We start from the raw sequence: 27,844 nt of genomic DNA on the forward strand, positions 1-27,844 counted from the left end.
TTATCTCCAAGTGGGACGGTAGAAGGCGCATGAATGGAATGCACCGCCTCCTGAGCATTTTCATGCTGGGTCGTCTCTGACAAGGTGTGAACCTCATCCATTTGTTGCTCATCTCGAATTTCTTCGAGATATACATTACTCCCACTTGTTTTTCTGGAAATAAACTCCTTTTCCAGAAAGACACCATCGCGAGCAACAAACACTTTGTTTTCGCTTTGGTTGTAGAAGTAGTATCCCTTAGTCTGTTTTGGGTAACCCACAAAAAGACACTTATCGGACTTGGGTGAAAGCTTATCAGAAAGTAAACGTTTTACATAAACTTCACAACCCCATGTCCTTAGAAAAGACAATTTTGGAAATTTTCCAGTCCACATCTCATATGGCGTCTTTTCTACTGCTTTGGACGGAGCTCTGTTGAGTGTGAATGCCGCTGTTTCAAGCGCAAATCCCCAAAATGAGGCAGGAAGGTTAGCAAGACTCATCATGGACCGAACCATATCTAATAGAGTTCGGTTCCTTCTTTCGGAAACCCCATTCAATTGTGGTGTCCCTGGTGGAGTCAATTGCGAAAGTATTCCACAATCTTTCAAATGATCACCAAACTCTTGAGATAAATATTCACCACCACGATCGGATCGCAATGCTTTAATTTTCTTTCCAAGTTGGTTTTGTACTTCATTTTGGAATTCCTTGAACTTTTCAAAGGATTCCGACTTATGTCGCATGAGGTAAACATATCCAAATCTGCTCACATCATCAGTAAAAGTAATGAAATACCCGTACCCTCCCCTAGCCAAAGTACTCATAGGTCCGCACACATCAGTATGTATGAGGGCTAAAAGATCATTGGCCCTTTCACTTGAGCCTGTGAAAGGAGATTTTGTCATTTTCCCCATTAAGCAAAACTCACATACTTCAAATGATTTAAAATCAAATGATTTGAGAATTCCATCCTTATGAAGTTTCTCTATGCGCTTTGAGCTTATGTGGCCTAATCGACAATGCCATAGGTAAGTAGGGTTCAAATCATTTGGTTTGTGTTTCTTGTTTTCTATGTGATAGATATGGTTTTGTAAGTCTAGTACATACAAACCATTTGATAATTTAGCAGAGACATAGAACATACCATTCAAATATGCTGAACAACAATTATTCATAATTTGAAATGAAAAACCTTCCGAATCCAAAATCGGAATAGAAATTATGTTCTTGGTAATAACTGGAACGTAATAACAATTATAAAGTTCTAATATTAAACCAGAAGGCAAGCGTAAACTATAATCTCCTACAGCTAAAGCAGCAACTCTTGCTCCATTGCCTACTCGGAGATCTACTTCGCCTTTGCTCAAGCTTCTACTTCTTTTTAGTCCTTGCACATTACCAATAATGTGCGACCCACAAGCGGTATCAAATACCCAAGAAGTAGTTGTAGCTAAATTAACTTCTATGACATTGATACTCTTGAACTGCTTACCTCTCTTGACCATTAGAACATCCTTATGTTCAGGTTCACCAGGTAAGTTCCCCTCGTCCTGAACCACCATACTATACAACCTCCCTAATCTAGCATTCTTCTGAAACAAAGTTTTAAGTTGCTGGATTATTGTGTAGGCATCCAGACCATCAAAACGCTTTTGATACTCTGGTTCCATGCAAGCAAGCATCAAACATGTTACTTGCAGAGAGTTATCCTGGAGAGTTTGTTTAGCTCGACATTGAGCTTCAGTAGCATTTTCTGGCAGGGGTTCAAGAGGGAGTGGATTTTCAAGAACACTTTCTTTTCCTTCCGCTCTGAGAACAATTCTCATAGCCTTTTCCCATTGTAGGAAGTTGTGTGCATTCAGTTTGTTTTCAATTAGAGGGCGTAAGTTAAAAGTAGAGTTGTTTGCACCAGACATGATAACTACAATAAAAAGTAAAGCAAGATTCAATATAATGTTTATCAAAAGTAGCAATTAAACAAATTCAATTCACTACTACCCTTTATTCAAAATTAGAAGTCCCCATTGAATAAAGAATTAACCAAGATCCCCTCCCACTACAATCAAACGGACTTTGGCCCTGCTACTTTAATTTGTAGTATTCGAGGTAAGTAAACATTTTACTAATTATAACTGATTATAACTCTTGGTAGACAGGTTAACAACTCTTTGTATTTTCCTATCTCTTAGCTTCAAAACCCAAAACTTTGTCTTTTGATAGTTTTGTTGAGTTAAACCAAACATTAACATGTAAGTTTCAAAAAACCTACCCTACTATCCCGGAATTATAAGCAACACCCTGCTTTGGCAGAACCTATTACTCATGATCTAAGGCTTTATAGGTGTTGTATGGAAAAGCACTTAAACTCAATATTATTTTGGGACCTAAGTTTACTATGTTGGTTAATTAAAAGTGAACGCATTGCTTTAAATAACCACATACATAAACTCAATAAGCATTTTAAGGCAATATAAATGCATAAAAATCAATGTGATCCTAGTATGGCCCCTAAAAATAAGCTCAAATCTTCTTGGGTTCCTGTTCATCTTTCTTGGATCTCCATCCTTGAATTTCGGATTGAACCTTCTTACTCCATCGAGCTCATAATACGAACTTTATAATCTAATTTAAACTTTTAACTTAAATTACAATAATACAGAACGATGCGCAGATCGTATTTCAAAATTTACAAGAATACAAAACGATACGCAGATCGTATTTTCTATCCTATTTTGGGCCATACTAGTCACTCGCATGTAACAAAATATTATATATATTCCATACACGCATATAATATCAAACTATATTAAACACAAATTATTTACTTATTAACTGTTAATAAGCAAATAACTTTTCCAAAATAATTATAAAAACTTAAACAATTTAAGTTCAATATTACTTAGGAAACTTTATTATTTTATTCAATTACTTGTTTAAATATGGCTAGAATAATCTCATTAATCATGAATTTGCATTTATTGAAAAATTATGAATTTATGCTCAAAAAAAAAAAAATTTGAATTTCCCAAAAAAAAAAAAATCAAAATAATCAAATGTGTCCCATTCTGATTTTAATATGGCTAGAATAGTCAAAATAGTCAAATAGTCAAACTAACTAGGGAATCTTATTTTAATTTCCATACTTCTGATTGATTTTGGAACTCTTTGGGAATCAGACTTCGCAAACCCAAAACCCAGTAACGACGACTTCGCAAAAAAAAACCACCCTCACGGCTAACGCCAGCCAGCAGCCACCGGGACCGCCGGCCAGCCGCCGTGATTTAAAATCCCAGCCACGCTGGTCGACTCAGCAACCAGAAGAAGCCGGCAGCTACGGTAACCAGCGACAGCCCGCGGTGGAGCTGCAGCTAGCGAAACAGCAGCGACCGCCACCCCTGACCTCCGGGAACGCCGCCCCTTCTGCCACCCTAATCTCCCTCCATCGTGGCTCCACCGTTGCAGGTGGGGCCACCCAGCCATGGTGGGTTGTTCTTTTTAAATTTTGGTAACAATTACCTAAATTAAATTAATCTTTATTCAACTTTTGTTAAAGATTAACAAAATTAATTAGGGTTTAATTATCCGAAAATAATGGCAAAAAATTTGAATAAATTAACAATCCTTAAACTGAATTTTAGGGTTGTTAGAAGTTAGATTTCAATTTAAACTCTTTATTAAAAATAAATCTAACAAGAATTCAAAATTTAAGGCATAATTATCTCATTTTATTCAAATAAATCAAGAAAATAACAATTATAATCCGAAAAATTCGAATTAAATTACCAGGCAGATCTATTGAATTTTCTTAACAAATAAAATCAAAAATTTTAATTGTCATCCTTAAATTTTATGATTAATCGAATTAAACATAAAAATTAACCAAATTCAATAATTAATATACAAAAATTCCGAAAATTAGTTAAAAAATTACCAAAAATTTCGGCTATTGCATAAAAATTAGGGGATAATCAGTAGATTTATTTAACAAATTAAAAATCAAATCTTTAATTGTTAACAAATTATTTCCATGATTAATCTTATTAACCATTAAATAATTTAAAATCTGACGAATTTAATTTTAAAAAATCCGAAAATTTTTATGTGATATTAACTGTTAATTTCGACCCTGTGATAAAAATTTCGGAATTTTATAAATTTATTTTGAGCAAAAATTAATTAAATCACGATTTAATGATTCCAATCAATTAATATCATATATTAATTGTGCAAATTCAAGCCATAAATAAATCTTCCCTTAATTGAATCAAAATAGTAATGTTGCATACAATCATGATCATAAAATATTATGCAAGAGGCTAAAACTGATACCACTGTAGGAACATATAGATGCATAAAGCGGAATTTCAGGAAACAATTTCCTAACATCTATCACAGGATCTCATGCATAACAATAGTATAGATCAGATTAAGTCGAAAGAATAATCACCTTTGAAGCGTGTTCTCCCGTTCGTATGCAAGCTTCGAAGATCTTAGAGCCCCACTTGTTGCTCCTCTACTCAGTCCACAAGCACGAATTGAATCCCACGTATGCTAGTACGGAAGAGAACGATCACAATCTGTCTCTTGCTTTGTTTGGGATGTACGGCGTTTAGAAAATTAGAATTAGGGTTTTTGTGTTTTTCTTTTTTTGTCAGATATTGAATGAACGTGATTTCTAAATCCCTGACATTATAACTATTATAATGTGAGAGTTTTAGGTTAACACAAAACCAAAGCCCAACATTCTTCCCTTAACAGACCGGTTGCCATCGGGCCTTTTGGGCCCATTCCAATTAATGCTTATATGTGTGACCTTATAGGATTAATATATTTTAGTTGTAGGTCCAATCAATATTGTCCTGCTAATCACATTTATTCTCTAGCAAGCAAATATGATTACTAAAATAATTAACTTATTATCTTCATAATTAATTCCTATTTATATTTAGTAATTGCCGGAAATGTCTAAGGACATAATTCCTTCACATCATTACTCAACTTCCTTGACCATTTTAAGAAATATCTCCAACAGATTGGTCCAAAATAGGTGAATTAAGTAACATAGCAGGGGAAGAGAAAGAGACACAATTAACAAATTATCGTGCAGAACTTAATAATACTTGGGAGATTCAGAACCAGGTCCGTTAACATAGCTTGCTGATGAAACTGGGTTCTGCTGAACAGAAATAATGCTACGATCTGTAACTCCAGAAGAAATAGGAGATCCCTGGAAGCTTGCAGCTGAACTAGTTCTAGATGAAATTCCTGCAACATGCAACATAGTAGACAATCGTTCAGCTGACTTATAACTTATAAGTTATAAGCATGCAATTCCAGTCATGAGACTCTGGCTGACTCTAAACTTCATTCACCTAGAGATCATTGATTATGAATTCACTATTCAAACAAATATGAAAAAACATTCAAAAGTAACAAATCAACTAATTTATAGAAGAAAAAAAGGATGATTTAGAAGCTCAGACTCTAACGAAAGAAAATCCTTCTGCGACTTTACCGATTGAGGCCGACAGTATGATGTATAATCTTCAAATCCCAAAATGAATTACTGTAACAAGGAATTAAGTTAGCATTTTGAAGACAATTTCCTGCCGAACAACAGAGGATCTCAAGCAGAATATGATTTAAGAGAAAACCTAAAATAGAAGGGACAAATAAATAAGGTACGCAGATAGTATGATTTAAGAGCAAACCTGAGGCAGAAGGGGAATACAGCCAATCTGCATATCTATTGTTGACAATGCAGAAACAACGACAGTGTAATGTAACCCAAACTACAAGTTTCCACAAGGAGTGTTCATTTAGTTGTTCCATCTGCAATAAGTCACATATTTACAGGGAAAAAAGTTGTACTCTGTTAACATTTTTGTGATCAATCTTATGAGGAAGACTACTACACCAAGCAACTCACCGAAAATGAAGCAGTAAGTAGTATTACGAAAGCAAGACCTTTTCTGAGGAAGAAGTTTCTAGATCTTTCATTTGAAGAAAAAGAGAGCTGTGGTTCTAATGAGATACCTGTCCAAGGTGACACTTCAACAAATTCAAATGGAGAAGATAAACATGGCTACGACTCACCTAAGAATAGGCTAAAGGCCCCAACAAGTATTTCCAGAACCAAAACTGTACCAACCTACCACTATTAGAAAGAGTATTCTAAATCTAAGGTAGCATTCATTAATCTACTCCTACAGCTTATAAACCAAGCACTTGCACATTTGCGAGTTTGATTTTTTTTATCAAACTCTGATATAGATTTGTCCATTTTGAAACAGGTGAGCAAAAAAAATAGATCAAAGGAAACTGAAAATAATACAAGACAGAAGGCAAGGCAATCAGAAAGCAGCAGCAGCATTTGCAACGATGGTGCATCTTGGTCACCACCACCTGAACATTCTGTATCTGGTCACAACTCCAAATCAGATCCTTAATTGAAATACTTATGTTGGTGCATGTTTATATCAGAACGCGTGTGTTTTTAAGAGCTATAACTAGATTAAGTCCTCATGTAAATTGTACATTGGTAGTATGCTTTCGAATAAGAAATACTTCGTATCATCCAACAGCATGTTTCCTTGAGTGCTTAAACTGATATATGTCATGCAGTGATGAGGGGAAGACAGCCAAATAAGGTATACATAAAACTAAAGTTTGAGAGAAAGAGAGTAATAAGTAAACAAAGCGCAAAGCTGCTTACGAATTGAGGTACAAGAAAGCAAATATAAGGAAGTCCTAACCGTTTTAGAGTTACAACCACAAGAAGATTAACAAGGGGAAGACGGCGGTAAGTTTCGGGCAAAGCTCAAGCAGCTGCAACATAGTCCGGATTAAGTTTTGGCAATGCCAAGCTTTTCTCTTATTCACATATACAGTTGCAAACAATTTACAAGACCAAAATCGAACAACAATACCCAATAAATAGATACATAATATGTACCTGTGTAATCTTGTTTTCACTTTCGCATAAGAAACAGTTTTCACAGCAACTCGATCAAAATCGTCTACCTTAGAGCTTGTAAGTGGTTTCTCCACAACACTTTCAAATAAAGTTGAATCCGTTAAGAATTGCAGGCCCTGCGGAGAAGTGGAGAAAAATATCAGGAATGTGAATTCAATAATAAATTGCAATTAGTTATTACAGTTCATGAAGTAATTCATTTTAGAGCTCTTACTTAACCCCCACTCTTATATTACTCTTACTTAACCGGAACAGAACGAAGAAACTAGGATGACTAAGTATTTTGATACTTTCAAGCATATTGTTAGCTAAAATCACACATTATATGTTTGCCTACATAAATTTTCCATGCAAACTCAAACTCTTACAACACTAGATAACACTTTAATCCAAAAACCTCAATACACTACCTTGGATTCCATATTTTATATTGAAGCAGAAAACGCTGACCTGTTTCAGCAATAAATGTGAACTTAAATCATCAAAAACAATAAAGAGGAGCTAAATTGTCCAAATTTCAACAACAAAAAAGCAATAAAATAGGGAAAATAATGATGAACTAGCAAAAAAATTCAAACGCAATATGATAACAGTAATTTGCACCAGTAACTAGCAAAAATTACGCAAAGAAGAAGAAGTTGAGCAAATATGATACCAGACGAACTTCAGAGATGAGCAAATATGTGCGATTTGATTAAATTGCAGGCGAACTCAAGCAAATTTTAGACGAACTCAACCAAATTTCAGACGAACTCAACCAAAACGCATAAAATTAGGGTTTATGAACTGCGAAATTGAAGATGGAGAGGGAGATTGAAAGATAAATGAGAGATTTAGGGGAGAGAAAGAGAAGGCTAAATTGAGATTTAGGGAGAGAGAAAGCTAAATTGAAGATGGAGAGGGTTTTCATTTTGGGAAACAATGTTGAAGAAGCGTTGGTAGAGGCGTCTCAGTCTGAAGTTCAAGGAGCAATTTTTTTTTTTTGTTTATTAAATTGATCAAAGAGGGCGAAAATTTACAAGTCGTCTTTCTGTTAATTATCAAAGAAGGCAACCCCCAATTTCGCCCTTTTTGTTTTAAAAAAGAAATGGCTAATTTTTTTTTCCTTTTTAATTAAATTGATCAGAGAGGGCGAAAGTTTAAAAGTAGTCCTTTTCATTAACTATCAAAGAAGACAAAGACCAATTTCGCCCTCTTTGTTTTTATCAACAAGGACAATTTTCTTTTGCCCTCATTGATTTGTTCTACGAGGACGATTTTTTAGTCGCCCTTTCTTTTACAAAAAAATCGCCCTCTTTGCTACTGATTCTTGTAGTGACACAAGTGAGGTTGAAACCCTAGATCTAAGAATTCTCTCTTCTTCACCTTTGAGAATTCCTCTTTGTAATCCTTTCTCCATTGAAGAGTAATACAAGCTCCAAACCCTCCCCCATGGTGGATGTAGCTCATTGAAGAGTGAACCACCTTAAATCTTTGTGTGTGTTTTTAATTTCTTTAATTATTTCTTCTCATTATTCAAACATCAAAATGTCATACAAATCAACATTCAAGCCTAAAAGGTCCTTCATTTATAACACTTATTATGATGTCAAACCTGATATCACATATGCTCCAAAGACCAAGTTCATGATCAAGGTTTGTTGAGTTTTTAATATATTTTTTTTTGGTATTTATGTCAGCTATTAGCTATTGGTAATGCTGATTTTTTTTCTAATGATTTTTACATTGTACTTACATTAAATAAATGATCCTGCAATTGCAATTGTTGCATAAAATGGTGGGTGTTTGGGGGCAATGTTGAATCTGCCTATGTCTTGCTCTATTGATGTGTCAGCGTATGAGTCATTTTTGGTTTTGAATCTGTTCTGCTGGATCATAATGATTGAATTAGTGGGTTCTGATGTTTAAGGACTATAGATAGAATCGGGCAACTTTGATAGTCGGTAGATTCATTAGAAGTGGAAACATTGTAGTTTGTTGTTAGTTACGTTGCATCTAGGGAATAATTAGTTTTTGTGGGTGCTGTTGTCTGGAACTACTCTGGATCTTTGGTTTAGAACTTTAGAAGGAAGTAATTTATCAGTAGGACTTGCTACTGAACTCATCAGCAAACTCAAGCACTGTGCTAATGGCTGGTATAATGTTATTAAAAACAGCTTTGTGTATCAGCAATGTTTGTATTTGTTTGTTATCCTCTAGATAAGACTGGTTTCAATTGTTAGTGTTATGATTTTGGAAAAAGTTAATAAAGAAGATTTAGGTTAGAGCTTTTGGAGGTTAAATGGAGTTCACTCGTAACAAAATTTTCCAAACATCCAATAGGCCCTAAGCCTCAGAGAAATTGTGTATTTGTGTGCATGATTGAGCTGAATGGTTATGAATTTCTGACTGTGTGAAGTTGGTTTTCGTATATATTGTTGGTTTTGCTTAAAAAAAATTACTTGATGCTTCACTGATTGTTCCAGTCTACTGTTAATTATCACCACTTGGTTATACCCTTAAACTGTACAAGTATGACTGCCTTCATCCCTCAAACATGTCACATACTAATTAGACGACGAGAACCCATAATGGACAGAAATATTTTCAATCTCCTTACAAACAGACTAATCCCCTTAGTTCTACCCAACTACACCCTACTTCTTTCTTCACATCTCGTTGTTTCATCGATGTACGAACATTTTCTGATTCATTCTATTAGGGAATTTGGTTAATTGGGGAATTTGGTTGATTTTTATTCATGCCTGAATTTGTTGATTCCAATGGGTTATTTAGGATGAAAATCTGTAATCTGTAATTATTTGTGGAGGGAGTCGAGGTGGATTGTTCATCCTGCTTTGTAGATAATTAAGATTGTTCAATATATACAACTAATTTAGATTCAAGTTGGTTTCAAAGGATGTATGAAGATGCAAAGTCAATTAGTCATTACGTTCATTTTTGTTGATAGAGTTCCCATGTTTAGAATTTCTTCCAACTTGTACTTTTTCCCCCTCAGTGTGTCTCTAAATAGTTTATAAAGTTGTCTGAAATTCGGACCTGGCTGGTCCACCCAGGTTCTTACCAGTGGAGCTTTATTTGGATGTTAAATCTACAGATATTGATGTAATATGGAGCTCTATGTATTGTTGTAGTTTTTGTAATGATGTGCTTTGATATTGAATGTATTTGTGTGTGCATGCAGGTTATTGTAGATGAGAACTGGAAAGCTACAAGCATAAGAACAAGTTCATTTCGATATATATGGAGTATCTTAGTCTTTGATTTACTCGAAATGTTTACCTTTATATGTATAAATTTTTAGAATTTTGCTTAGGCTACAAATTATGTAATGACTTTAATTATATATATATATATATATATATATATATATATATATATATATATATATATATATATATATATATATATATATATATAGAATCAGGATCTGGTGAGAACCACCCCTTAAGATGAGAATCTAGATCAAATCAATCTACGGCCTATGATCTACCCGACCAAAACAAAACATTAAGGGCAATTGGGTAATTTTACAACACCGAATGACCTCCCTCACTCTCCCCAATTTTCAGACTTTCTTTCTCTCTCTTCCTTACCTTTTCTCTTTCTTCCTGAAGGAAATAATGCCCTTGGTCCAAGTATGCATTCTATGTTAAGTCTAATAAATGCGGTTCAGTATTAATTAACAAGTTAATAATTCAGTGAGATCAAGTGAGCTGAATGCCTAGCTAGAGGCCGCTTCAGTTCAAGTGGAATTAATGATATTAATCCACAACTTACTCTTGACTGAACCCGTAGGGTCACACAAATAGTACGTAAACGGATCAAGTATTTAATGGCATTAGATACTCCATCTATGGATATTCGGAATCGACGGATCTTGGTTTCAGTGGGAGCTGAGATCGTCACAGGCAAGAAATGAATACTCCGGATACGATGATATTGCCGGAAACGGAAATATGGATCGTATCGGAAATATAAATATTATCCAAGTCGTAGATGTTGCCGGAAACGGAAACATGGTACGTATCGGAAAATATTATCGGAAATGGAAATATTGCCAGAATCGGAAATATTGCCGGAAACGGAAATATTGTCAGAATCGGAAATATTATCGGAATCGGAAAATAATTCCGGAAACGGAAATATTAAATATTTGTTCGAAACGGAAATTGATTCCGGAATCGGAAATATTAAATATTGTTCGGAAATGAATTCCGGAACCGGGAATTTAATCGGAAGCGTATCGTACGAATTAGCATCGGACGAGGCCTGCCGGACGAAGGCCCAGCACGAAGTCGGGCCATCGCCCAGCAAGCCAAACGCGCGCCCAGCCAAGGCAGCGCCCAGGCCCACCGCAAGGCAGGCCCAGCGCGCGCCAAGGCCATGGCCTCGCTGCGTGGGCTGCTGCTCGCACGCACACGCATGGGCGGCCCTCGTGGCTGCCGTGTGTGTGTGAGTTTGTGTTCATGCATGATTCCTAAAACTATTAGAGTTAGTATATGATTAAATTCTTATTCCTAAAAGGATAAATTAATTAATTAGAGTTCTTGTAGGATTCTAAGTTTAATTAATTCGTATCCTACTAGGATTCCAATTCCCTTTCCATAACTCTATAAATACGTGCCTAGGGTCACATATTTTCAGAGATTAATTCAAGTATTCAAAGTGAGTTGTGAGAGAAAAATTCAGTCATATTTCTTACCTAAGAGTGCCGAAAATTCTAGTACCTTAAGGGCGATTCTAGTTGGTCAATCTTAAGGCGGATCCGGACGTGCCGTGGACTATCTACGGAGGGACGACACTTGGAGTCCTAAAGACTTGTTCTTGTTCGGTTCGGGCGCAGCTAGGGAAGGCACGCAACAAAGAGTATGCATCTAAATTATGCTATATGATTATGTGTAAATAATATGTATTCCTGGCTAAATGGTTGTTTCCGCATGATTTATGAATTGTCATATGTATCATAACCTAACAGTGGTATCATGAGCCCCTTATTATTTTCATAATCTAAATTGCATGAACATGGTTAAATATTACAAATTTGCAAGAATTAAAAGGGGTGATTAATTTTCGTAATTGTTAATTAATTGCAAATTGCATTTATTTATTTATACGTACGCAGTTTTTCAGCAGTTTCTTCGTTACTCATCCAAATCGAGTGATTTTTGTGTCAATTCCGCATGTAAAAGGCATTCTAAAATTTATTCGAACCCAGAATTCTCAAATTCGAAGCCTAACTATGACTTTTCGAAGGTTTTAGTTTTTCGAATGCAAAATTTCGTAAATTTAAGATGTTAAATTAAATATTTGCGATTCTTGTTGATAAATCTTGAATTTTTGATTGACCTAATGTATATGTTTAACAAGTTTGAATGCCTAGCCTTGTTAATTATGCAATCTAATTTGTAATTATGATTAATTTGTTGAAAATTAGAATAATTTAGAATTAATTTGATTTTCATAATTAATTATAATTTAATTAGAAACCTATGATTAAAAACCACCATAAAAATTGTAAATTTATGATAAATTTTAAATTTTTATGACCTAGACTTGAATCCATAATAATCGGAAATCAATTGGATAATAAATTTTCGATTTTTCGCCCTAAAATTATGAAATTAATATTATTTATTAATTTGTCATTAATTTTAAATATAAATTTTAATTTTTATGCGATTCGTTCATATAACTTGCACGCACAAAGCAATGGACGCTTCGTGTTACCCTTAAGGGGTGTTGTATAGTGCGGGCATGCGACGACGAGCAAGGGAGCTCGTCGCCCGTGCGGCACGAATGCAATGAGCAAGGGCATGGTGCACGAGCACAAGGCAGCAGCCCTGCCTTGTGTCGTGGGCCACGAGCTATGAACAAATGGGCATGGGCGAAAGGCAAGCCAAGGCAGTCGTGTGTGGGCAGCAAGCGAGCTGCGCCACGACGCGCACTGCCTCGCGCAAGCGCGCGCAGCCTCGCGCGCAGCGAGCGCAAGCTCGCGTGCCACGAGCGCTGCGCCCAGCGATTGATCGCGCGCAATTGCTCGCGCGCACAGCGAGCGATGGCTCGCGCGCACAGCGAGCGATGGCTCGCGCGCACAGCGAGCGATGGCTCGCGCGCAGCGAGCGCTGGCGAGCGCGCACAGCGAGCGATGGCTCGCGTGCGTCGAGCGCTGGCGCGCGCGCAGCGAGCACCATAGCGTGCGATGGCTTGCGATGGAAGATGCAGCAGCTATGCGACGAGCGCATGGGCTGCGCGCACATGGCCAGCGATGGCTGTGAGCGTGCGGCCCATGCGAGTGCGATGCGTAGGGTGTTTGCGTTGCGATTAGATCGTTTTGAATGTTTAATTTGAAAATTTTCAGTTTACGTAATTTTAATTAATTTTAAAATTAATAATTTAAATTATTTTCTTGGATTTTAATTTTGAATATTGTAATTATAATAAATTTTATTTATTCTAATTATTTTACTAAAATTAAAATCATGAATTAATTTAAATACGACTGAAATTAAATTAAACTTTTTGGATTCAATTATAAATTTATATGAGCTTTAAATTTTAATTAAATTTGTATGTTTCCGGTTAGACTTGAAATACATTTTTATGTTTAAAATTAGTAAAGCATATGAATTTATTGGTTTAAGTGGGAGCCCTTTTAGTCATAAAACTCTTGATTAGGTCTACGAATCCTTAAGGTTAAAACAACTTGATTAGAATTAATAAGGACTGAATAATTGGTAGATTATTGGTGCCCTTGATTAATTGCTGCAAATGTTTACGTGATGCATAATGTGTTTTACTAACCAGCTATGTGGGCCATTCATGATAATGAATGGGTGAATGGTATATATTGTATATGTACTGTTTTGCAGGTTATGAAGTGACTAGTATGGCCCAAATAGGATAGAAAATATGGTCTGCGTACCATTAATTTGAATGTAATTGGTCTAAAGTACCAAAGTTATTTTTCAATTCAAATATGGTCTGCGTACCATCAAATAGTTGTAATTAGTTATAGCTTATCCTATTTGAAGAAAATGGTGCCTCCCACGGAGATTTTCAAGACGGACTTTGAAGTCAAAGCTTCAAGATGAAGTCGGGCCATACTAGATCACATTTATCTTATGCATGCTTTAAGTTATTTATTGCTTTAAATATGTCTTAATTATGCGTAAGATTGTGGCTTGATTATGTTGCATGATTAAAGATTTTAGTTCACTTAAAATCTAACCAACATAGTAAGAGCCTTAAGTTCCAAACTTAAAAATTGAGTTAAAAGGTGCCATGCCAAAATATACACTTGCTTGGATATCCTTTACATCAATCTAGTAATAGTTTTCGCTCAGCGAGGTGTTACTTATTGGTCCTAAAGGGGCAAGGTACACAAATAATTGTGAGTACATGTTAGTTTTGGTGAAACTCAACGATATAAGTAAGGAGTCCTTTTATGTCGTGGCAAAATCGATAGGTTTACCTAATAAGTTCTTAGACGTACCTATCAACCAAGAATAGTTTCTAGACTATTAGCAAAAGGCTTTTGCTTACCTAAGATGTTCTAGGATTAAGTCGACAAACTGTGCTTAGTTCTTCAATGATTTTAGGATCTTGGAATCATTTTATTCACACCTGCCGGAACACATAACTTGAATAAAATGCTTAATAAACATTGAATTATGCATGTATGCTAGAATTTAAGTTTATTAAGAGAAACTGTGAATGGTTATTTATTTGTTTATTCTTTTCAATTGTAGTTTTTAATATGGCAAACAACAATTCATTCAACATTCGATCAATTCTCGAAAAGGAGAAGTTGAACGGGAAAAACTTCCTTGACTGGCAAAGGAACTTGCAAATAGTTCTTATGCAGGAAGAAAAGGAGTATGTCCTAGATGAGGCGATGCCCGAAGCCGCAGGCGACGGGGTCACTCAGGCAGCCCTCAATCGTTGGATTGATGCCAACAAGGATGTGAAATGTCTAATGCTCGCCACCATGAGTGCGGATCTGCAGAAAACGTTCATCAACTCAGATGCTTTCACAATCATCAGTGAGTTGAAGAACATGTTCCAAGATCTGGCTCGAGTCGAAAGATTCGAGACTCATAGGCAAATTCTTGAGACCAAGCTTAAGAAAGGCGAGCCCGTAAGTCCACATGTTCTCAAAATGATTGGACTCATTGAGAATATGAGTCGGCTGGATCAGCAATTTTCTCAGGAAATGGCTATAGACACCATCCTCCATTCTCTTCATAGCGGGTATGATCAGTTCAAACTGAACTACAGTATGAATAGTCTGGACAAAACGCTCACTGAGCTTCACGGTATGCTGAAGACCGCTGAAAAGACGCTCAAAAGTGATAAGCAGGATGTGCTTATGGTGCGTGGGGGCAAGTTCAAGAAATCTGGAAAAAAGAGGAATGCTAAGAAAGGTGGCAACAAGGCCAGCCCAACTAAGCAAACTGGCGCCAAATCTGTAAAGAGGAAGGTCAGTCAACCCACTTCTGAATCCGAATGCTTCTACTGCAAGAAGAAGGGGCATTGGAAGAGAGATTGCTTGAAGCTAAAGGAAGATCAGAAGAACGGAACAGTCGTTCCATCTTCAGGTATTTTCGTTATAGACTGTATACTTGCTAATTCAACTTCTTGGGTATTAGATACAGGTTGTGGCTCACACTTATGTTCCAATCCACAGGGACTAAGAAGAAGTAGAAAGTTAAGCAAGGGTGAAGTCGACCTACGAGTGGGAAATGGAGCACGGATTGCTGCATTAGCTGTAGGAACTTACTATTTGTCGTTGCCCTCCGGGCTAGTTTTGGAACTGGAAGAATGTTTCCATGTTCCAAGTCTTACTAAAAACATCATTTCAGTTTCTTGCTTAGATGCTAAGGGATTTTCCTTTTTAATAAAAGACAATAGTTGTTCGTTTTATTTTAAAGAGATGTTTTATGGATCTGCTAGATTAGTCAATGGACTTTATTTATTAGATCACGACAAACAAGTTTATAACATAAATACCAAAAAGGCCAAAAAGGATGATTCAGATCTCACCTATCTGTGGCATTGTCGATTAGGCCATATAAACTTGAAACGCTTAGAAAGACTTCAAAAGGAAGGAATTCTAGAACCATTTGACTTAGAGGATTATGGTAAATGCGAATCATGTTTACTTGGCAAAATGACAAAGCAACCTTTCTCTAAAGTTGGAGAAAGAGCAAATGAACTATTGGGTTTAATCCATACAGATGTATGTGGACCAATGAGTACAAATGCTAGAGGTGGTTTCAGCTACTTTATCACTTTCACTGATGACTTCAGTAGGTATGGTTATGTCTACCTAATGAAGCATAAGTCTGAATCCTTTGACAAATTCAAGGAATTTCAGAGTGAAGTAGAGAATCAATTAGGCAAGAAGATTAAAGCACTGCGGTCTGATAGAGGCGGTGAATATCTGAGCTATGAATTTGATGACCATCTGAAAGAATGTGGAATTCTATCAGAATTGACTCCTCCTGGAACACCACAATGGAACGGTGTGTCGGAACGGAGGAACAGAACCTTGCTAGACATGGTCAGGTCAATGATGGGTCAGGCCGAACTTCCATTAGAATTTTGGGGACATGCACTAAATACAGCTGCACTCACTATAAATAGAGCTCCGTCTAAAGCTGTCGAAAAGACTCCATACGAATTATGGTTTGGAAAGCCTCCAAATGTGTCTTTTCTTAAGATTTGGGGATGTGAAGTATACGTCAAACGATTAATTTCAGACAAACTTCATCCAAAATCTGACAAATGTATCCTTGTGGGCTATCCAAAGGAAACAAAGGGGTATTACTTCTACAATACATCTGAGAACAAAGTGTTTGTTGCTCGAGATGGTGTCTTTTTGGAGAAAGATCACATTTCCAAAATGACAAGTGGGAGAAAAGTAGACCTCGAAGAAATTCGAGTCGAACAACAAACTCTAGAGAATGCTCAAGATGACATTCAGGATGAAACTCAGAGATCTTTAGAAGAATCTGGTGAGAATCATGGTCAATCTAGAAATGTTACCCCGCGTAGATCGCAAAGATATAGATCTCAACCGGAAAGGTACTTAGGTATTTTGACGAACGAGAGCTATGACGTTCTATTACTTGAAAGTGATGAACCTGCGACTTACAAACAAGCTATGACGAGCCCTAGCTCCAAGCAATGGCAAGAAGCCATGCAATCTGAATTGGACTCCATGTCTGAAAACCAAGTATGGGATTTGGTCGATTTGCCAGATGGCTACCAAGCCATTGGAAGCAAATGGGTTTTCAAACTGAAAAAGGACAAGGATGGGAAACTTGAAGTTTTCAAAGCTAGATTGGTTGCAAAAGGTTACAGGCAAGTCCACGGTGTGGACTACGATGAAACCTTTTCACCAGTTGCAATGCTAAAGTCTATTCGGATAATGTTAGCAATCGCTGCATATTACGATTACGAAATATGGCAGATGGATGTCAAAACTGCTTTCTTAAACGGCGTTTTAACAGAAACTGTGTTTATGACACAGCCTGAAGGTTTTGAGGATCCAAAGAATGCTAAAAAGGTATGCAAGCTAAAGAAATCAATCTACGGATTGAAGCAGGCATCCAGGAGCTGGAACATACGTTTTGATGAAGCAGTCAAGGACTTTGGTTTCATCAAGAACGCGGACGAATCTTGTGTATACAAGAAGGTCAGTGGGAGCAAAATTGCTTTCCTAGTATTATATGTCGACGACATATTGCTTATCGGAAATGACATTCCTATGTTGAACTCTGTCAAGATTTGGCTTGGGAAATGTTTTTCGATGAAGGATCTAGGAGAAGCACAGTACATATTGGGCATCAAGATTTACAGAGATAGATCTAAAAGGATGATTGGACTTAGTCAAAGCACTTATATCAATAAGGTGCTTGATAGGTTCAAGATGGCGGACTCCAAGCGAGGCTACCTACCCATGTCTCATGGAATAACTCTAAGCAAGACTCAGTGCCCAAAAACACTTGATGAGCGTAGACGAATGAATGGGATTCCATATGCATCATTGATTGGTTCAATAATGTATGCTATGATATGTACACGCCCGGATGTTGCGTACGCACTCAGTGCTACGAGCAGATACCAGTCAGACCCAGGAGAGGCGCATTGGACTGCTGCCAAGAACATTCTGAAGTACCTGAAAAGGCACAAAGATGACTTCCTGGTCTATGGTGGAGATGATGAATTAATTGTTAAAGGCTATACGGACGCAAGTTTCCAAACCGACAAAGATGATTTCAGATCACAGTCTGGGTTTGTCTTCTGCCTCAACGGAGGAGCAGTAAGCTGGAAAAGTGCTAAGCAAAGCACCATTGCGGATTCTACAACTGAAGCGGAGTACATTGCTGCACATGAAGCAGCAAAGGAAGCTATATGGCTAAGGAAGTTCATAGGTGAACTTGGTGTAGTCCCCTCCATTAAAGGACCAATAGCCCTGTATTGTGACAATAACGGAGCTATTGCACAGGCAAAAGAGCCTAGACACCACCAGAGAGTCAAGCATGTACTTCGTAGATTTCACCTTCTACGAGAGTTCGTTGAAAGAAAAGAAGTCGAGATAAGCAAAATTGGAACTGATGTTAACATATCAGATCCATTGACTAAACCTCTGCCGCAGGCGAAGCACAACTCGCACACTGCAGCTATGGGAATCAAGCATATTGGAGAATGGCTTTGATGTCTCTGTTTAATGTTTTAAAGTTTTAGAGTTTAAATCTTTGTAAAACATTATTGGTTAATCATTCACAATAAATGAAAAGAATTCATCTTTCCATTTAATTTGTGGTTTATTAAATGATGAGTCCCTTCAATTTGACGATATATTCAAGATAGACTGTCAGGACCAGTCCTGTGACTAAGAAATGTCTATCAAGTGAACTTGAATGTCAAAGGTTGAAAATGGTCCCTAGTCGGAGTTTTCTATAAAATTGGACGCATAGAAAACGTTAGACGATTAGAATGCAAGATGACTAGTAGTTCTGTTTCTTGAACTATGTGGACATGGCAATGTCATAATCATTTGCATAGATACTTACTTTGGGAAGACTAGTATCGGACAAGACCTATGAAACTTTACTGTAAGAGATGAAAGTTTGTCATAAGTAAATTTCATTAAATTATTAGACATTAAATCCTCAATACCTGAGTGATTTGAGATTACTTGTTTGAGAACTGGTTGCTTTGACGTTGACCAACCGTCGCACCGTAAAAGGAGGCTATAAAGGCAACGCTCAGGTAATCACCTATCAAACGAAGTCTAATCCCAAGATCGCAAGATTGGGATTGTCCTCCCATAAATCGGGATGAGATGCTTAAAAGTTGTACAAGGCCACTCGGAGAGCTAGAAACTGTGAAATGCATGGCCGTGCTCGGATGAATCATAGGCTATGATTATCTGTTTATTTGATCAGTTGAACTCTGAAACCGAGGAACACCTCTGGACATAATAAGGATGACGACTCTTACCTTATGTTCAAGAGCAAGCATCGAGCGACAAAGGAATTAGGAAATGCACACTTGTCCCTAAGGACAAGTGGGAGACTGAAGGAAATAATGCCCTTGGTCCAAGTATGCATTCTATGTTAAGTCTAATAAATGCGGTTCAGTATTAATTAACAAGTTAATAATTCAGTGAGATCAAGTGAGCTGAATGCCTAGCTAGAGGCCGCTTCAGTTCAAGTGGAATTAATGATATTAATCCACAACTTACTCTTGACTGAACCCGTAGGGTCACACAAATAGTACGTAAACGGATCAAGTATTTAATGGCATTAGATACTCCATCTATGGATATTCGGAATCGACGGATCTTGGTTTCAGTGGGAGCTGAGATCGTCACAGGCAAGAAATGAATACTCCGGATACGATGATATTGCCGGAAACGGAAATATGGATCGTATCGGAAATATAAATATTATCCAAGTCGTAGATGTTGCCGGAAACGGAAACATGGTACGTATCGGAAAATATTATCGGAAATGGAAATATTGCCAGAATCGGAAATATTGCCGGAAACGGAAATATTGTCAGAATCGGAAATATTATCGGAATCGGAAAATAATTCCGGAAACGGAAATATTAAATATTTGTTCGAAACGGAAATTGATTCCGGAATCGGAAATATTAAATATTGTTCGGAAATGAATTCCGGAACCGGGAATTTAATCGGAAGCGTATCGTACGAATTAGCATCGGACGAGGCCTGCCGGACGAAGGCCCAGCACGAAGTCGGGCCATCGCCCAGCAAGCCAAACGCGCGCCCAGCCAAGGAAGCGCCCAGGCCCACCGCAAGGCAGGCCCAGCGCGCGCCAAGGCCATGGCCTCGCTGCGTGGGCTGCTGCTCGCACGCACACGCATGGGCGGCCCTCGTGGCTGCCGTGTGTGTGTGAGTTTGTGTTCATGCATGATTCCTAAAACTATTAGAGTTAGTATATGATTAAATTCCTATTCCTAAAAGGATAAATTAATTAATTAGAGTTCTTGTAGGATTCTAAGTTTAATTAATTCGTATCCTACTAGGATTCCAATTCCCTTTCCATAACTCTATAAATACGTGCCTAGGGTCACATATTTTCAGAGATTAATTCAAGTATTCAAAGTGAGTTGTGAGAGAAAAATTCAGTCATATTTCTTACCTAAGAGTGCCGAAAATTCTAGTACCTTAAGGGCGATTCTAGTTGGTCAATCTTAAGGCGGATCCGGACGTGCTGTGGACTATCTACGGAGGGACGACACTTGGAGTCCTAAAGACTTGTTCTTGTTCGGTTCGGGCGCAGCTAGGGAAGGCACGCAACAAAGAGTATGCATCTAAATTATGCTATATGATTATGTGTAAATAATATGTATTCCTGGCTAAATGGTTGTTTCCGCATGATTTATGAATTGTCATATGTATCATAACCTAACACTTCCTTCCTCCTCTCTCCCGAAAAATTCTCTCTCCTCCTCGCCCTTTTCTGCATGATTGCAGTGAAGTACTTCTTCGATCTTCCTTTAGCTTCTTCCTCTATTGTTGTTCGAGTTTCCTCTGTTACAATTGTCCCGCGATTTACTATCGAGGTATATATTTTTTCGATTTTGATTGTTTTGTTAGGGTTTTCAACTGATTGCTTTTTGTGTTTTAAATGCTCCATTGCTGCCTAAAGCTTTCTCTTTCCTCTCCTAATTTATGAGATTCAATCTTCGTCGTTCTCCTAATTTTGTTTTACATGTTCTATTGTTGCTCAAATTGATCTTACTCGAACTAGGGTTTTACTTTTGATTTATTTAACTTTCTGGAATATGGTTAATTAACTTAAATTACTAGAACTGATTGAGTTGTTTGGTCGAATTAGTAATCTCATTTTGGTTGATATTCTTTTTTACTAGAATTGATTACCTAGACACATAATTCCTCCAGCATGCCAGCTAAAAAATCTAGTTCACCGGGCATGACAGTACCACTAGTTACATCCTCATCCACAATCATCTTTTCATAAACTCTAAAGCATATAGAAAATATCCATTGCTCCCAAACCCATTTACCAAACTAGTCCAAAGAGAAGACATCGCGCTTAGGCACAGGCTCTAATAGCAATCCACATGAATTCGTATTTCCTTTTAGCTAGAAAATTTCCTCAAAAACCAATTGAGTCTCACACAGGGAGCCATCTTCTGCATACATGCTAACAAACCAAATGCTCTCAAGGTAAAGGGGTTGAGTGTTAAATCACGCTTAATAGCATGAAAGTGAAGGGGTCTACCTATATCTACCAACAATGAAGGCGAGGAAGAAAAACCCGCTTTAATAATGGTAATGAAGTTATTTGGTATGGCTGGGAAACATTCAAGTTGCACCTAATTGGTCTATGAATGTACCGGTTCAGAGTTGAGTTGAGTTGATTTCATTGAATTTGTGTTTTGGTTTTTTTCCTTTCATGAATATGCAAATAGTTTACAAGTTTTGAGTTTGGTTACATGTGTGATTGATGAAATAATATAAACTCAAGTAGTTTTTCTCCTGGTTTTTTTTATTACAATTGATGAAATAATATAAACTCAAGTAGTTTTTCTCCTGGTTTTTTATTCTCCTGGTTTGATGTTGATGCAGTTTGTTCTTTGAATACTAACAATGTTTGTCTGAATAAGAGGTACTTTGTTCTATAGACTTCAATTTTAGGGTCGTAAGGTAAAATTTGGTATTATATAGACACAATTCAGTTGTATCAGGATATGTTGGTTGAAGGACTGAGGCCTGAGAAGGTAGCCTTTGTGGCTGTTATATCAGCTGGTGCTCACACTGCTATTTGATCTCTTATTTAAAGTCCATGATCCGTGACTATAGGTTAGATCCTGGCCCTGAGCACTTCATGCCTGTTTTAGGTTGCTAAATCTGTAACATATTCTTATATCCTTAGCTGTGATTGTGATTATAGTAGGTAAATCAGATATGTTAAGGAGGGATGCAACAGTGTTCTGGATTGTTATGGTTCTGGATTGTTTATATGTTTTACTTCAACTTTCCTGATTCATGGTTATTTACTTTTAAATGGATTCTATTTACTTATATGAGTTATTTATCTACTTTAAAACTGAATGAAAGGAAAAATGTTTGGATTGCATTCTAATTATTCCTACCCCATAGTTAATTAGATAACACTAGCCTACTAGCTCAATAGGAAGAGCATTGTGCAATTGCGCACAAGATGTGGGTTCGAATCCCACGTAGGTTCACTTTTCGTATTATTTTATTTACTTTTAATTGGAAAACCTTTACTTTGAAATTTGACCTTATATACTACCTTGAAACCTCAATACCATGAACAAACTTCAAACTAAGAGGTCATGTCATGTCCCCAATGATGTTATTCTGATAATATAGATAGGATATCATGTCTCATCTCTCATGGTTATAGAGTTGGTATTATGTTACTTTTGAGTTTAGTTTATTTACTTTTGAGTTTATAGTATCTACTTTTGAGTTTATATTATTTAATTCTTTGTACATACTTTAGAAATATTTTGATTTACTTTTGAATTATTATGATTTACTTTTGAGTTATTATGATTTACTTTTGAGTCTAAGAAAATCAATAAAACTTCAATCATGGCAAGAAGATAAGAAAAGGAAATGAAGGACAAAAGCAACAACAGAAACCACTCTTCAAGCCAACATCTAACACTTCCCAACTGACTGCTCTTGCTGCTAGGCTGGAATGGGTGGCTGCTCGAGTGAGTTGTGATGAGCTGTGGCTGTTTGGCACTTTAGCCTGGTCTGCTTGGTTTTGTAGGATGGAAGGGTTGTATGCCCTACACTGCAAGCAGCAAGTTTCACAAAATTGGTGGCTGACTACATTGAGTACTCGCAACGTGTCTTTAAGCCTCGTCCCAACTTCACTCGAACAAGTCCAGCAAGGTTGTCTTCCCCCTCACCAGGTTACATTAAGGTGAATACGGATGCTAATATTGTGAGTGAGGCCGGGGTTGGTCTGGGTGCTTTGCTACGGGACGATTCTGGTGCACCTGTGGCAGCTAAAGTAAAGAGATTGAAAGCACGATGGAGTGTGGAACAGGCGGAGGTGGAAGCAGTGAAGTACGGTATGCAGTTGGCAAACAGGCTGGGATTCACTAAGGTGCTAATGGAGTGTGATGCAGTGACTGTAGTCCAAGCAATCAATAACAATTACAAAGGCTATTCTCCTCTGCTGCTGTATTACGAAGACATAGCTAGGATGAAGCTTAGTTTTGATACTTTTCAATGTTCCCATGTTCGTAGAACCGGTAATACTTTGGCCCATCTTGTAGCAAGATGGAGTACAATGAGATGGAGTTTGTATGTTTGGACAATTTCCCCCAAAGTCTAATAACTTTGGTGGAACTTGAATTACTACAATAAACACCGCCTAACGTTTCCCTCAAAAAAATATTGACTGCTCTTGCTTGTACTCAGCAACTGCACCTCAAACTTGCAATCAAAGCACAAAAAAAGAGAACTAGGCTGCAAACCAGACATTAGCAGACCCGAGGCTCTTACTCAGCTAGCAGCAACCACGACATTGTTAATTTACCATTGCAAAGGTAAGTATTAACTAGTATTAAATACCCCTTCAACAACTTGGTGTGAATATCCCTTCCTTAAAACATCCTCCAGATACTCTGCCTGCTTATTATTTTGTAGCAAAAATTGTCACAAAACATGTTAAATTCTTAAAACTGTGTGCTGTAATTTCAGGTTTTGGTATTGTGGATCATCCTATATAATGTTGTGACCTCGAACATCAATGTTGTTCTGCACCTACATGAATTATGAACTTGCGCAATTAAAGACCTACAATAATGTACCATATAACTGTCATATTGTTGGTGCTGCTACATTTCCTTACTTTCACAGTAGATATATTAAAACTGTTCTGTTACATTTGCTGTTACATTAACAACAAATCAAGGAACTGCTGTCGGCTTTTTATTTACTTTCCAGCTTCTTTAATTTACTTTTGAGTTTTTTTAATTTACTTTTGGGTTTTTATTTACTTTTTAGTTAACCTATGTAGGATTTGAACCTACATCCATGTGCAATGACATATTGCTCTACCGTTTGAGCTAATAGGTTTTCTTTTTGAAAAAAAGTTAAGAAAAAATTACGATTGAACTCCATTATTATTAACTTTACTTTTAGAGCGATTTAGTTTACTTTTGCACAATTTTAGTTAACTTTAACCTCTTCACGAATTTAATTCTGATCTTAATTGATTTACTTTTACCAAACTTCGATCTACTTTTGAAATAGGATTAAAGAATACTTGATGCGAGACTCTAGAAAACTCAAAAGCAGACCAACATCAAAGCCGAGAAAAACCATGCTGCAAAACAACCCCTAGCGGATCAAAATATACACCCGGGCAACAACTAAACAACTAACCCAACAATTAATGTCGGTCTACTCAGGCATAATAAGAAGAAACTACAACTGCAACCTTATTGAACAAACCAACTTGCTACACCACCAAACAACATTTAGCAACCAAACCAAAAGCAGACCAGAACCAACCAACCATCTCAAACCCACACCAACCCAACACCTGAACTCCTTCAGGATAGAGCAAACAAGCTGCAACACCTAACAAAGAGAACACAACTCTCTGACTATAAGCTAACAACAATTAAAAAAATTACACAAGGATCCTTGATGATCAAGCATCCAGGTTCGTAGAACACAAGAAAATAGGTTGCAGAAGAACTGCAGTCCAAACGACATTAGGCCACCACAAGAACAGATCAACTACCCACCAAGAAACACAAGGCAACACTGGCAACAGTTTGTTATTATTGATTTACTTTTAGAGAGGTTTTGTTTACTTTAACAGAGATATTGTTTACTTTGTAGAACAAATCAGCAGATCCAATCTAATTGAACTAAATTGGCAGCCTATATTTGAGAAATTAGGAATTGAGTCACAAAATAAGTGTGAAAAATCACAGAAACATTCACTCAAAAAACAAAATTAGAACAAAATCGAGCTCCAAAATTCATTAAAAAATCAGGTAAAATAATTGAAATAGAAAACAACCAATTCTTTCGCAACTTATTGTTCAATAGCTTCGAATTTTTTGCTAAAAAATCAATGAAACGTAGAAAATTTCAATTAATACCTGGCTTCGAGCTTGAATATGCAGTTGCGTGGGAGGAATTGACCATCGCAAATGAAATTGTAGTCAAAAATTTGATGGAACCCCAAAATTGCAGTAGGAAATAACAATAAAATGTCGGTAAAATTGATTTTGCTAAAAATCGAGTGAAATTGTACAATATAAACCCTAATTCGATCAAATCAAAATTTAGAAATTTAAATCAACTAAATTCATATCTTTTACCTCTATCTTTGATAAATTTTGCAGAAAATTCATCAAATTCTGCAAGAAGCGTGCGAATTAGCGGAAAATGTTTGGTTGACCTTAAGGGTTGACAACCCCTAAGATACATATAACATAAAATAATATATAAGAATAATTAATTGAAGAGAGAGAGTGTTGAATGTAAAGTTTCAATGCATTTGTAACCAATCAAAATTCAATATTGAAAGGGTTACCAACCCTTAGGGTTACTCTATCATTGTCCCGAATTAGCAGATAATTCTTAATGAACACCGAATTCGAAGAAAAATTGATGAAAATTAAGGTGAGGAATCTGAAAAATGTTTCGAAGGGAGAGAAGTTTGTTCATTAGCTTTTCTGGGAAGTTGAGTGAGAAAGAGGTAGAGAGAGAAAGTTACGTAACAGGATTAGGACGGGGGAGGATTAATCGCAGCGGTTGATCTTCTCATGATCCGACGGTTCTAATAGGTTCTCATATTAGGAGTGGTTCTCATCTTAAGAGAGGTTCTCACCAGAACCTAGTCCTATATATATATATATATATATATATATATATATATATATATATATATATATATATATATATATATATATATATATATATATATATATATATATAGAAAGGCTCACGTAAGAACACTTCTTACGGTCAAAACACTTTCTTACGGTAAGAACACTTTCTATAATGGCATTTTCGTAATTTTTATAAACAAATAAACCAATTTAATTGTTTTTTCACTTTGTTTTTCATTAATTCTGGGCACACTTTCTCTCTCTTCAATCCCCTCTCTCTCGTATTCGAACACCACCAACAACTTCCTCGCTGATCGCCGCCGCCGCTAGCCGCCGCCGCTGCTCGCCTCTCATCGTTTCTTCTTCTCTCCTCTCGCCGCCGCGTCTTCTCATTCAATCGCCGCCGCGTCTTCTCATTCAATCGCCGCCGCCGTTGCTCTCCTTTCGCCACCGCCGCCGGTCGCAAAAATGAAATCCCTGCAATTCAATCGCCGCCGGTCGCAGCAACTCGATGTTGTTTGAAATCGAAATCTGTTATAATCCCAGTCGTCAAACAAGAATTCGAAATCGAAATCGCTGGTGTTCTAATCGATTTAAATGCTGGTAATTCGATTTCGATTTCTGTTAGATTTCTTCGATTTCGATTTCGATTTCTGTTATATTTCTTCGATTCAAAATCAGTCGATTGATATTTTCTGAGATTCTAAAATCAATCGATTCTAAAATCAATTGATTTCTTCGATTATAAAATCAATCGATTCTTTAATCAATCGATTTCTCAATTTAAAAATTAAAATCGATTTCAATTTTGGTGGTCGCGAATCATATCTCGTTTGAGCGTATATCGGGATTTAGAACACTGTTTGATGATGTTAAAACATGTTTGGATAAAATTTGAACACGGTTGAACAAAGTTAGTAACATACTTGAATAAAGTTAGAACATGTTTGTATAAAGTTAGAACATGTTTAATAATTTTAGAACATGCTTGAATTAATTTATAACAAGCGTGAATGGATTTAGAAATGCTTGAATAAATTTTGAACACTTTTGAATAAAGTTAGAACATGCTTGAACAAATTTTGAAACACGGTTGAATAAAGTTAGAACATGGTTGAATAAATTTATAACATGTTTAATAATTTTAGAACATGCTTGAATTAATTTAGAACATGCTTGATTGAATTTATAACATGCTTGAATAAATTTAGAACATGGTTGAATAAATTTATAAAATGTTTAATAAATGTTAGAACATACTTGAATTAATTTAGAACATGAGCTTGAAATTTAAGAACATGTATATATGTATATGTGTTGACTAGGTTCCATGTTCTAAATTTAGAACATTGTTGGACAAATTTAGAACATGTTTGAATAAAATTAGAACATGGTTGAATAAATTTATAACATGAGCTTGAAAATTTAGAACATGGTTAAATAAAATTAGAACATGCTTGAATAAATTTAGAACAC

This window comes from Spinacia oleracea, chromosome 1, assembly GCF_020520425.1.
Source record: "Spinacia oleracea cultivar Varoflay chromosome 1, BTI_SOV_V1, whole genome shotgun sequence".
NCBI classification, from domain to species: Eukaryota; Viridiplantae; Streptophyta; class Magnoliopsida; order Caryophyllales; family Amaranthaceae; genus Spinacia; species Spinacia oleracea.